This window comes from Pelodiscus sinensis, chromosome 3 (assembly GCF_052426305.1).
Source record: "Pelodiscus sinensis isolate ZL-2025 chromosome 3, ASM5242630v1, whole genome shotgun sequence".
Lineage (NCBI taxonomy): Eukaryota > Metazoa > Chordata > Testudines > Trionychidae > Pelodiscus > Pelodiscus sinensis.
The window spans coordinates 77,290,561-77,303,463 of record NC_143054.1 but is presented as its reverse complement, the minus strand read 5'-3'; the positions used below and the strand labels follow the sequence as shown (position 1 = coordinate 77,303,463).

Here is a 12,903-nt window from a genome sequence, read left to right as displayed (position 1 = left end):
GTCTCCAAAATTGGTCAATATGTGCTCCATGCTTCTCATAAGCTATATCTGGGGTTTTATCTCACGGCCACCATGCCTGGGTAATGCCCACTGAAATCAGTGAGGAATTTCTTACAAGAAAAGACTTCAGAATCACGCCCAATAAGTATTTCTAATGGTGTATTTTAAATGCTGCACTACACTCTCTTCCACTAACATTACAAAAACATTACATTTTGAACATAAATACTATATGTACGTATATATATATCCTGGGCCAAACACTATTGTTTTTCCATGTGCAAAACTCCCACTAAAGTTGTGGAGGTACTCGAAAAATGAAAGCTTTAGAATCAAGCCCATTTTGCATGTGTCTGTGTGTTTGTATATGTTTGTGTGTGTTGAGAAACAATTTTCCACACCAGACAAGAAAATAATGAAATATTTTTCTCATGCTATCTTACAAGAAAGCTAGTTTCACCCACACAGAGTTGAAAGCACATACCGCTCTGCTACAGCACATAAACACAGCTATCACGCTAGCTGCAGAAAGAGCACTGTTACTGGGACATTTTATAGGCATGGGCTTTCATACTCTGCAGCAGGCTATTGAAAATTAAAATGCAATTAGTGCAGCAAAACAATAGGTTTCATCTTTTAATTACTGCTCTCTCTCTTTTTTGACAGAATGTTTTAATTATTTTTTTCTTCAGTTCTGTTTTTATTGATTTGGTGCCAGTTCAGTTGTGTCATCAGGACCTCCCAGTACTCAATAAATTTACCTCAGGGGATTCTGCCCACTTCATTGTTTTAAAGTAAACCAGATCTCCAACTACCTACAAAACAAAATCAGAAGTGAGGAAGATTTAACAAAAACAGGAAAAAGAAAAAGAAAGAAAGAAAGAAATGTTATTTATTCAACTAGTTTTCTGTGATGTACTATTGCATAGCTTTTATTTAGTAGAGTATCAGATTTGTTTAAAATTGTTTTTGGTCAAGTTTAGTTGTGGTGCTGGGCCTCACCCCAGCCCTGGGCCCCAACCACAGTTTGTATGCAGCTCCACTACCAACCCCTGTCCTGCCCCCAGCCTTGGCCCCATCCATGGCTTTGCACTGGTTGCTGGCCCTGTCCCCATTCCTGGCTGCAGTCTCACTCCCAGCTGCATCCCTGGCCTCAGCCTCTGGCCCAGAAATTACTCTGGTCCCAGCATCAGGCTCCAACTGCAGCCCTGACTCCCAAGAGTGCCCGATGGATGTGTCAAGGTGATGGTGGATGGGACAGAAGTGCAAGATAAAACATTTGGGGACCACTGCTCTAGTGTGCTAAATCCCTGTGTAAATTCCTTGTTTTCTGACTTCTCATAATGCGGGGCTTACATGCACTGAGACAGACAGGACTATGTATTAGCATTGCTGTTCCATTCTGGTAATGCTCAAAATATGGAAAGTGCTGTCCATAAATGTGATGACAGTCCCTGCTCCAAAGAGATCATAAAGTCAAAAAGAGTGGGGGTGAGGAGGAAATAACATCAGTTTCCAACTCTTCCTTCCCACTGTTATAGCAGTGAAATGTGGAGTGAGGAGAAATAGCAGGAAAGAAGAGCTAACAACTTGTCAAATGTCATTTCTTACTTTAAACCTGTTTGAGAACAGAGTGGCAGTCCATATGAAGCTTCTAATGGCTATTTATTTTCATAGCATTAGAAAGATAGTGAAAGTATGTCTCTTCTGTGGAGCATACTCCTGGCAGGAGACATACTATGTCAACTTTCTGCTTAGCTTAGATGTTTATTTTAATGCACTTTGTTGTGAAACAGTTAGGCTACGTCTACACTGGCCCCTTCTTCGGAAGGGGCATGCTAATTTTGTACTTGGGAATAGGGAAATCCTCAGGGATTTAAATATCCCCCGCAGGATTTAAATAAACATGGCCACCGCTTTTTTTCCCGGCTTGGGGAAAAGCCGGAAAAAAGCGTCTAGACTGGCGCAATCCTCCAGAATAAAGCCCTTTTCCGGAGGATCTTATTCCTACTTTATTCCGGAGGATCGCGCCAGTCTAGATGCTTTTTTCCAGCTTTTCCCCAAGCCGGAAAAAAAGCAGCGGCCATGTTTATTTAAATCCCGCGGGGGATATTTAAATCCCCCACGGATTTCCCTATTCCCAAGTTCAAAATTAGCATGCCCCTTCTGAAGAAGGGGCCAGTGTAGACGTAGCCATAAGGTGCAAACAGAGGCAGATGTTCTATCACCTTCCCCCTGGCTTGAAGTGGTTTCCATCATATACAGGTGTATAGTTTGGGTCAATGGTTCTCAACATACCCTCTTTACAAATGGTTCCCTGAAGAGATGCACTGTCACAGCAGTCGTGTGGCGGTCTTCTCATTAGTGTTTGAATACGTAGGACCCCCATCTTACTTGTTCTAGGTGGACAGATAAATTGGAGGATCAGGACCTGTGGCGTGGCTAGGCCCAGCCTATAGTTATGATTAGAAATCCCACCAGGCTCTTCCCATGTGGCACAGATAATGGAATCCACAGCCCTCAGAACATCCTACATGCCTCTGCCTACTTCGAGTGCCAAATTCTAGTGAAGCAGAGGCAGTGATGGAGGCATATTTCTCTTATCAAGAAGCAGGAGAAGAGACATCTCTGCTTCTCAAAAAAGAAAGACTGGCAACTGGAGGATCCTCCATTGCTTACCTCAGCATCAGGGATGTATCCAATTATTTAGGTCAGACAGGCCCACTAAAGGTATGTCTATACAGCAAAGTTATTTTGAAATAACAGCCATTATTTCAAAATAACTTTCCTAGCGTCTACACAGCCAAACCGCTATTTTGAAATTAATTCAAAATAGTGAAGTACTTATTTTGAATTTGGTAAACCTCATTCAGTGAGGAATAATGCCAAATTCAAAATAGCTATTTTGAAATAAGTACTGTGTAGACATATCAAAATAGGGGGCCTCCAACCTTCCCAGGGTGCCCTGGTGGCCACTCCAGCCTCAACCAAGAACACTCCTCTCCCGCCCCACTTCCCAGAGCCCTTAAAGGGGTTGACTCTGGCCACAGTGCCTGTGCCAGCTCCAAGCCTGTCAGCCCAGAACCAGCAGTCACTGCCCCTGACCCAGTGGCCCCAAAACATGAGCCAGCAAGCCACGGACAGCCAGCCCTCCATCACTCCCCAAGAGCAGTCTACTAGCTGCCAGGAGCCTGCCAGTGGCTGGAGAAGCCATGCGCCTTCCTGGACCAGGGTGGAGATCATGGACCTTATTCAGGTTTAGGGGGGAAGCCCCCAACGTCCATGATCTCCACACTAGACAGAGGAATGTGGCTGTCTATGGCAGGATAGCTGCCAGCCTGGCCACCAAAGGCCACATGTGAACCCAGGAGCAGGTTTGCATGAAAATCAAGTTGGTCCAGTGAGACCCCCAACCCTGAGCTTCCCCTCCCCCTTCTTCCCCTTGCTTCCCCCTTCCAGCTCCCTCCTCCCAGGTTTCTGCCTCCATCTCTCCTGCCCTCTCCCGCCTCCTTTCCCCAGTCTCACCAGAATTTCATCCCCCCTCCCTCCAGTTTTGTTAAATAAAGAGAGTTTGTGTACATGAAAATACATGCATTTTATTTGACATCAGGAAGGGGGGTTAGGGAGGAGTAAGTGGAAGGATGTGAGGGAGGAATGAGGCACAAGCACCCAGTGGGGCAGACCAGGGAAGCTCTTCGTGCTCTTCAGGGTGGAAGCTCTCCCACAAGGCCTCCTGGATACTGACAGCCCCTGATGTACCTCCTGGATGGCAGCCTACAGAAAGTGCAGCCAAGTTCACAGCAACGCGTCCACGAGAAGCACCAGAGTGCCATGGGGCAGCTCCGGCTCCATGTTGCAGAGTGCTGTGATGTCCCAAGTGATGGCAACCAGAGCATGCAGAGACAAAATGCTTTGCTGTCCCTCTTCAAGGTAGGCAAGCAAGCAGGGAAAGCTGAGAACTGGCTGTCCCGGAGGGTCCCTTTAAGCACAGGCCTCAGATAGCCTCAGGCAGCAGCCACACAAAGTAACTCCTGACCTGATGCCCTGCCGGACCTGGTTCCAGCCAGACTTAAATGCGATTCAGTGTCCACTCAATGTGGACGCGCACTTTTGAAATAGCAAAACGCTATTTCGAAATGCATTGTGTGTGTAGAGGCGTTATTTCAAAATAAGCTATTTCAAAATAAGATATTTTGAAATAACGCTGTAGTGTAGACATACCCTAATTGTTCTTCTCCCGTGCACAGAGTTCCTTGTTGGGAGGGTATTGACAGGTTGGGTTTAAGAATTAATACATTACTGACATGTCTGGAGTTCACATTTCTAGAACTATTATTTTAGGCTTTCTGCAGACTCAGGCAAGCATTGGTTCCAGGTCCATTCACATTTCCAAAGAGCGAGGGTTACAAATATCTTCTAAAAAGAAACCAATAGCTACGATTCTGGTGCAATCACGTGACAAAGAGCTAGGGCCCCTAGCATGTCCCTATAGTGCTCCTCTCAGGAAAATGAAGCCAGTCCCACCTCCCTCATGTGCCTATACCTTTTATTTTATACATCTTGAAGCTCCCTGGCTAGTCCTTCACATCCCACACTTCGGGAAACACTAGAATGACCCAAAGGAACTTTTGTTAAGTGCTTACACTGGACTTCTACAGCCAGTTCGTTCCATGCATGCTTTTCCCTTTCTAAGCCTATAAAAGCCAGACAAAGATTAAAAGCTTTAGCTTTAAATTCCTAAGAGCAGTACAACACTAACCAGCAAAATTAGCTGGTAACTCATTTTTGGGTAACAAAAACACAATGTACATTTGCAAAGATGACTAACTCTAGAGGGGCAAGAAAGCCAACAGAAACTCTGCATTTTTCAGTTGTTCCACTACCACTTCTAGCACAATCAAAAATGAGCAAATCAAAAGATGTGTCCTAAAACAGGCCCTGCTCACTGTGCAACAGGATCTATTGATCACCTGTCCCCCTCCTCCTCTTCCTTACCCATTTCCTCCTCCTTGCTGTTCACAGTAAGGTTCTGTGACTTGGGATTTTTGGACATGTCCAGGAATTCTTTGGGGGAGGGGGAGGTCTATGCTGAGGATGGCATGCGGCTCTTTGTAGAAATGGCAGGTCTGCGGCTCTGCACCAGATCAATTCTTGGCTTCCTGTTATGTTTGCTGAAATTGCTTGTTTTGTGCACAGCACCCTTCTCCAACACACCCTGAACAATTTACTCCTTGATGTTGACATTTCAATTGGCTGCAGGAGTCCACCCGGAAGCCAATAAATTCGAATTAGCAGTACAACCTCTTCTTCTCAGGAGATCCATTACCAGCAGGTAGCTGTCATGGTCACAGCACAGTCACACTCTAGCTAGACTGGAGTGCTTCTATGTGTACTCACCACGCCAGGAAACCAGGATAACAAATTTAAAAAATTTAATGGAGCTTTAAAAGGAAGGGCAATTTCCTGTCTCCCTAACACATTGGACAGTAGAGTTCACAACAGCAACCAGAGTGGTTGAGGGGAGACATTATGGGAAAGGTGAACGTCAGTAAACATAAGCACAAGTAAAGTAAGCAATGTCTCAACTACCACTGACTTAACCTAATTACATTGAGCCTGACTCTATGCAACTTGGAAAGGTGGTATTAAGTTGGCATAATGGGCACTTTTGTCAGAAGGAGCCAATTTTAAGTGAAGATACTTCCAGTTATCTGTTTAAAAAATCCCAGAGGGGTAGTTGTGTTTTTCTTTTTTTTTTTTTTTTTTAAGTTACAGACTATGACAACAAAATAAGTAGTTCTGTAGCACCTTAGAGACTAACAAAAAATAGTATCATGAGCTTTCAGGGGAAAACTCACTTCCTCAGATGAGTGAAAGTCATAACTCATCTGAAGAAGTGGGTTTTGCCCATGAAAGATCATGCTACTATATTTATTAGTCTCCAAAGCCTTGTCAACACTAGTAAATTCAGACTAATTTCCTAAGTTCAACTTCTGGGCACCTGATTTTACAAATTCGAAGCTGTGTTCTTACTACAGGGAAAAATCAAATGTAGTCCGTTAATGTGGATGCCCTACCTTGGATTCAGAGCCCTAGGAAGTACTCTGGGGAGCTGCAGGAGACATCCTGGAAGCCAATAAATCCAAAATAACATTAGTGTGGAAGCTTTGGTGCTGCTAATTCGGATTTACTAGTTTGGAAATAGCATTATTCCTCATGAAAAGCATGGCTACAGAGTTCGAATTCTACAGCTCCTTATTCTGGAATAACGGGCTTGGTAGTCTGGATGCATGGCTTACAAATTTGACCTTGGGGGCTAATTTTGGATTAGGGTCCTAGTGTAGACCAGGCCTAACGTGCTACAGGACTACTTTTTTTTTCCAGAGCTACGTCAGCATAAGCTGCCTTGTGTCAGCCTAACCATATAGTATAGACCAGGCCTTAAGTACTCATACGGCTCCCATTGCCACAGCATCTCACAGGTAAATATTACTACCCTCATTTTATAGACCGGTAACTGAACCACAGAGGGACTCAGTCCCAATTTTTAAAGGTATTTAGGCACCTAGAGTATCAGACTGGCATGAGTCAGGGTTTCAAAAGTGCTTAGAGGCTTAACTTCCATTGATTAGATGCTTTTGAAAACCCCACCAGACACTGTCTGCATCACTAGGTGCCTAAATACCTTTGAAAATCTGACTGTAAGTGACATACCAAAGGTCACACAGGAACTCTAGGACAGAGCAGGGAATTGAAAACTCGTTTCCAGCATTCCAGGCGAGTGTTCTAACCATTGGATAATCCTATGTTTTCTGTTCCATGTTAGTGACATGCGATCCACAATGAAGTTATGCTTCTCTCACATATTTTCAAATAGCAATTATTTAAATCCTTGATTGAAACAATCAACTCACCAGGGCCGAGCTGTGAACATCTTACTGAGCAGACCCATTTGCTGCAAAGGGATGGCCCACATAAGTAAGGGCCCAAATCCTAAATCTCTGTTGTATCTTTCTTTTGTCTTTCATTTAAGATAAAAATTTGTGAGTGAGTTCTGTGTTCAAGGAAGGAAGGGGTCATTTTGTATTGTCTTGAAGCAGGCTTAACCAACAAGGCAATGAGATATCACTACACACTGCTCTGCCAATGCACCTCACTCTTCACTAGGAGAACCCTGGCTCCTCCAGATTTCTGCTTCTTTTGATCAGACTATATTAGTCTTTAGTTACAACCATTAATTTGTATTTGGCCTTCAACATGCATCAGTGGGCAAACTCCATTCTGTATGGACTAGAAAAGCTGGCACAGAGGTGTGTGGAATACAGGCCCCAGTTAAATCTTGTGACCACCACTAGAATTTTAACTTCCACAGGATCTCCATCATCAGAAGCCTTAAAAACAAGCTCTGAGCAATGCACTGTCTAGCCTCTTTGACGCACCACTTTTACTATCAGCAAGGCCAACTATTTGAGCATTACCAGTAGTTCGTCTCCCATCCAACACAAACATGTCCAATAAAAGCTGTTCCTGGGTACAATTCCCTGAGCTAGTGCTGGTATCACTCTGTTTTTTTAAAAGCACCTATTAAAGTAGCCCCGCAGTAATTAAGCACTAAACAGGTCATCAAATTTTCATGGTAGTCTTCATAGAAGATTCTGCTTTTTATCCTCCTCAGATTTTGTATAGGTAACACAAGTGTGAGTGGAATATGGAAAGATTTACTTTATTCTCACTTTAGTCAAAGGATCCATTTGCATCCACTCCCCTGTCTTTCATTATTGGTGGCGTTTCTAAACATGGTTTCCTAAGCAAACACTGAATAAAACAAGCCTTGCTAGTTTTCCTTGTGAGAGCAGTTGACATGAAATATTCTGTTCATGAGCAGCATAAGTAGTCACTGTTCTTTAGCTAAAATGTGTTCTGGACATCTTCTATATTCAGCATCACGAATGAAAAATATGAGCACAGGTTGTTCTTCCCATTTTCCAAAGCATTTTTATTGAGAATGCTACAGAAAACTTCTGCAGTTAGCTAGACAGAAAATGGCAGCTGCCTCAGGGTGCATCTAGACAGCACCCTTCTGTCAGAATAAGCTGCACAATTTGTGCTACGCAAATTGTGTAGCTTATTACGAGCCTAAATTGAAAGAGCTTATTTTGAAATTTGATGCTGTCTACACAGTGCCAAATTTCAGAATAAGGGACTATTCCAAAAAAATCCCTTAACCCTTGTGGAACAAGGGTACACTATTCCAGCATCCCTGTAGCCCGCTATTTCAGGAAATAGCATGTACTTTTAAAGATGCGGTGTTGCTATTTTGGGGTACTTCCAGTATCCCAAAAGAGCAACACAGTCTAGACATACCCCCCAAGTCTTTTCTTTAACCTATTTTCCATGGTTTAAAGCTTCTTGAAGCTGGTTTAAAACCATAGATGTGCAAAGTGCCCTTGAAATGCTTAAACTACATCCTTTTGGCACTCTGTGGGCATGTAAGTAGGTCGCTGTACCAGCAGCAAAACAGCTCGTCTCCTTTCCAGAGTTGCAAGCTGAGGGATCTGGATTGGAGAGGTCTGAAGAGACATTGTTTAACTTAATTTTGAAACTTTTCTTCTTTAGATCTTTACTTTCCCTTCATGTATTTTCATTCACACCTGGATCATTCATTATCCTGCAAGCTGGGAAGACCTCTCTCCTCTTCGAGGTAATAAAACATTTCTGAAGTAAATTATAGGTTTGGAGATTACAGAAATTTGTTGTCTAGGCACACACCCTGGCTCCTTTCCTTCTCTAAAACATGTAATATTGATTTGTTTTTCTTTCCCACCAAAGCTAATGTATGCCTAATGTGTGAACAGTTTTCTTCTTTGTTTTGATGGAACATTAAAGCAGGCTGTGCAACAAGTGAGAAAGTCAAAGTGGCAGCATTTTACTTTTAAATACAGCTTTAAAAATAAAAGTCAGTCAAGAGATCAGGCTATGTTACTGCTAATGTTTTTGTGAACTTTGCTTGCTTCTTTTTGGCAATTAGAGATGAGCCAAAGACTGGAACCTTCAATCTGATCCCTTTTGAATCCAACTCCACAAAATCCAGCCTCCCTTTATGATTGTGAATCCAGTTCAGAACCCCAGTCTAGAAGGTGACTGTTTTCCAGTTTAAATTGGATGGGTCCCCAAATGCCTAGAAATAGCTGTTCTGACAATATCTCAGTCCAAGATGATAAAAATATATGAAAACAGTGGCTTGATGTCCCAGAGAGCAATAGTCTTGGTCCCTGCTTTTGAAGCCCTGGCCCTTCAAAACACCCATGCAAGGGTCTTCCAGAGAGCTGAAGGAAAGGAATTATCTACCATGGAGATAACACCCCCATTTTCATCCATGCCTTAGATCCACTAATACAGATCATCCCTTCCACTTCTGCAGAGATGATTCTGGTCTGTACGGAATGGTGCACAGCCCTTATAGCTAGCAAACTCCATGGAGAAATATGGGTTGTACTACTCCTTTGAGGGAAGAAATATAGATGTGTCACATGTGCAGAATTACTTAGGGCCTGGGAAAAGCATCCAGTATATGGGAATAATTTTAATACTGCTGTTTGCAATCTCTTGCAAGCAGTAGCAGAAGTCAGAAGCCTGACATGTGTTTGACTTCTCTCTTAAAAATGCTTAATCTACCTCATTTTGTGTGCTTACCTTCCTGATGAAGAGCTTTTTGATGCTCAACAGCTTGACTCTTCCACCAGCAGAAGTTAGTCCAAAAAAACCCCAATCAACAAACCAAAGAACAAAAAAGGCATTACCTCACCCACTTTGTGTCTCTGATTTCTCTCTGTTGTGGCTAGCACTTAAGAGAGCACAACACAGAGAAGACCAAGGAAAATGTTCAGAGTAAAGAAATGGATAGAGGAAATATCATTACTGAAAATTACCCAGGTCACATATTCCTGTGTAATCAAAGAACAGGAATGTGAAGGATGAACAAAAAGGAGACTCATCAAGTTGGGATTTTTAAAAATTAGTAAAAATCAAAAGGTAATTGAAAAATAATAAAGTCCAGTTTTGGTGCTCCTGGAAAAAAAAAATTGTGTTCTGAGGGAGCAAGTTTTTTTTTTTTAAATCACAAACTTAATAAAAGAAATTGATGAAGAACTTGTGTGAAAAGGAAGAATGAAAGGCCAGGCGAAAAAGAGCAAGCAGAAGATAAGCTGCTGAAAAGGACATGCAGAAGGAAATGTGCTTCTTTGCTATGAACCAGGACTTGGGAATTCAGGTTTAAGCTGTGCTTGCACCATACACAGCTTCCAAAGACCTAGCCCCTCCTACTGCTGTGTTATTGGGAACACCCCTACCTAATTGCTGGGAATAAACAGGTACTGAACAGCTGGGAACAAAAGCTTGTAGGAAAATTAGACCAGCACCTTTCTTGCAATAGAAACTCACATGGGACACTTTAAGACTAAAGGTAGTAATTGGGCGTATTGCTCATTATTCCAGTAAGGAATCCTTTCAAAATCTTTACTCCAGAAAATGACCCTACCAAATTCTTCCCTCACATGAGCTGCTATAAAACTGATTGTATTTGCTAATTGCTCTGTAATAAAGTAAAAGTGTTTATTCAGGTACGCAGGTTTTGCATGCAGCTTTAGTGTTTCAAAAGACGATAAAGGTAATTAAAGTTTGTTGTACCAAAGAATGAAAATTGCAGTTCTTCCCACTCCTTTTTACAGTGATAAATTCCAGAAGAATACAAGTTGGTTCCCTCTAGTCTGATCCATCCACAGATGCATGTTTTCTTTCTGTTAGCAGCTGTAGCTAATTGCATCAGTGCCGCCTCTAGTGCAATACATGAAAAGTAAACCTGTAATTTATTGCAAGAGACCACATACCATTTTTGCTGTACATCTTGGCTTTTCTGTCTTTTCAGTGAACAGATTTCTCATGGCACCCTGGCAGTTCAAAAAGTAGAAAACGACATCATTGAAAAGAAAGATTTCAGAAACTCCTCCACATGTCACATCCAGATATTGACAAAAGAACAAACAGAAAACATACTATTAAGATTACCATGATTTCCACATCAGCAAAGGAACACTGAGCCAAATCCATGTAACTTCTTGCTTAGCCAACAGAGTTATACCAGTCCTAAATATGATCCATTAACTTTTTTTCTGGCTGAATGCCAGCATAGTGCTGTGCCAAACATATCTAAAACAAGCATTGGGCAGATCCTCATCTGGTACAAACATGGAAATCAATTGGGCTTTGCCAATTTACACCCGCAGAACACCTGCCTACGGAATTTATTAATCACCATCTAATTCAGAGAAGATGTGATGGTTACCAAATTCAATCCCTTTGTTAAGTTTTCTAAGTCAGCAGAACATTAGAACTGACCCCAATCTCAGGTTCTGTCAGGGGCATGGAGAGGGGCCTCTCCTGGCTTCTATTTCCTGGAAATGAAATTGTGGGAATGGAATTGCAGAAAAATGTTTAAGCTCACAGCTGCATTAGCTAGAGTTGGAAGCCATACAGCTTTACCTGCACTTTGAGCATTTCTCATATAGTTTATCCTCTTAAATAAGTGGATGGTAGGTGAAGTTGATAAGCATCTCACACCTGTGTCTGTACCTTTATTTTTTCCTTAAGTACAGCTAATAAGGCCACCTAGATGAGTCCTTGCACCGTTTTGCTGAATCTTATTCAGTGACAAAAGTTCAGCAGCTGTTGACACTGCAGCCCAAAGCATTATTAGATTGGTGTAAAACTGGAGTGACAGAGTGGAGAGTGAGGCCAATTATCTTTTCATTTACCCTAATAGGTCAAGCATCAGTAAAACAGTGGCTCTAACAAAGACTCTGGTAAGAATGGTTTGCACTAAGGACTTTTAAAACATAGACTATGTCTGCACTGTTGGCTTCTTGTGCAAGAAGCCTTCTGAGCAAGTGTGTTTGTGCAAAAACTTCTTGCGCAAGAGCATGTCCACACCTCAAAGCGCATTGCACACTGCATGGACACTCTTGCACAAGAAAACTCTGATAGACATTCACAGAATGGCCATCAGAGCACCTGTGCTTTTTCCCATAGGAGTTTCATGTGCAAGAAACTCTTCTAGAGTGTCCACATTTGCCTTTTTGTGCAATAGCTGTAGCGCAAAAGGGAGTTATGCCTTGTAGGAGATTTACCTACACTGGCAAAAGCCCTCTGATTTACTAGTTCAAAAGTACATTTGAGGTGTAGATGCTCCACAAGTTTTTGCGCAAAACCGACCATTTTTGCACAAAAACCTTGTAGTGTAGACGTAGCCTATATAGAGTATGTCTATACAGGCAATCTCATAGACTCATAGACTTTAAGGTCAGAAGGGACCATTATGATCATCTAGTCTGACCCCCTGCACAGTGCAGGCCACAGAATCTCGCCCACCCCTCTTAGAATAATCCTCTCACCTATGTCTCAGATATTGAAGCCCTCAAATACTTTGAAGGCCCCAACATGCAGAGAGTCCTTCGGCTGTGATCTGTGCCCAATGCTACAGAGGAAGGCGAAAAACCTCCAGGGCCTCTGCCAATCTACCCTGGAGGAAAATTCCTTCCTGACCCCAAATATGGCGATCAGCTAAACCCTGAGCATGTGGGCAAGACTCACCAGCCAGACACCCAGAAAGTTCCCTATAGCAACTCCTATCATCCCTCCATTGACCTATTTCCAACTGATAATGAATGGTCAATTAGTTACCAAGATCATGTTATTTCATCCAACCATCCCCTTATCATAGAATCATAGAACTGGAAGAGACCTCAGAAGGTTGTCAAGTCCAGCCCCCCGCTCTAGGCAGGACCAATCCCATCTAAATCAACCCGGCCAGGGCTTTGTCAAGCCGAGACTTAAACACCTCTAGGGATG

General features: G+C 42.6%; 1 long non-coding RNA gene across 2 annotated transcripts; it reads right to left on the bottom strand.

Moving 5' to 3' along the window:
• Positions 1–557: 557 nt before the first annotated feature.
• On the bottom strand, positions 558–11,391 carry LOC102454449 (uncharacterized). Of its 2 annotated transcripts, XR_012902310.2 has the most exons (4): positions 11,065–11,391; positions 10,887–10,946; positions 2,299–2,399; positions 558–815 (listed from the first exon to the last, which is right to left on the bottom strand). It is a non-coding gene; the product is annotated as an uncharacterized LOC102454449 (long non-coding RNA). The 2 variants fall into 2 exon arrangements; XR_012902311.2 differs by lacking the exons at positions 10,887–10,946; positions 11,065–11,391 and adding an exon at positions 9,694–10,289 and having other exon boundaries at positions 559–815.
• Positions 11,392–12,903: the final 1,512 nt, after the last annotated feature.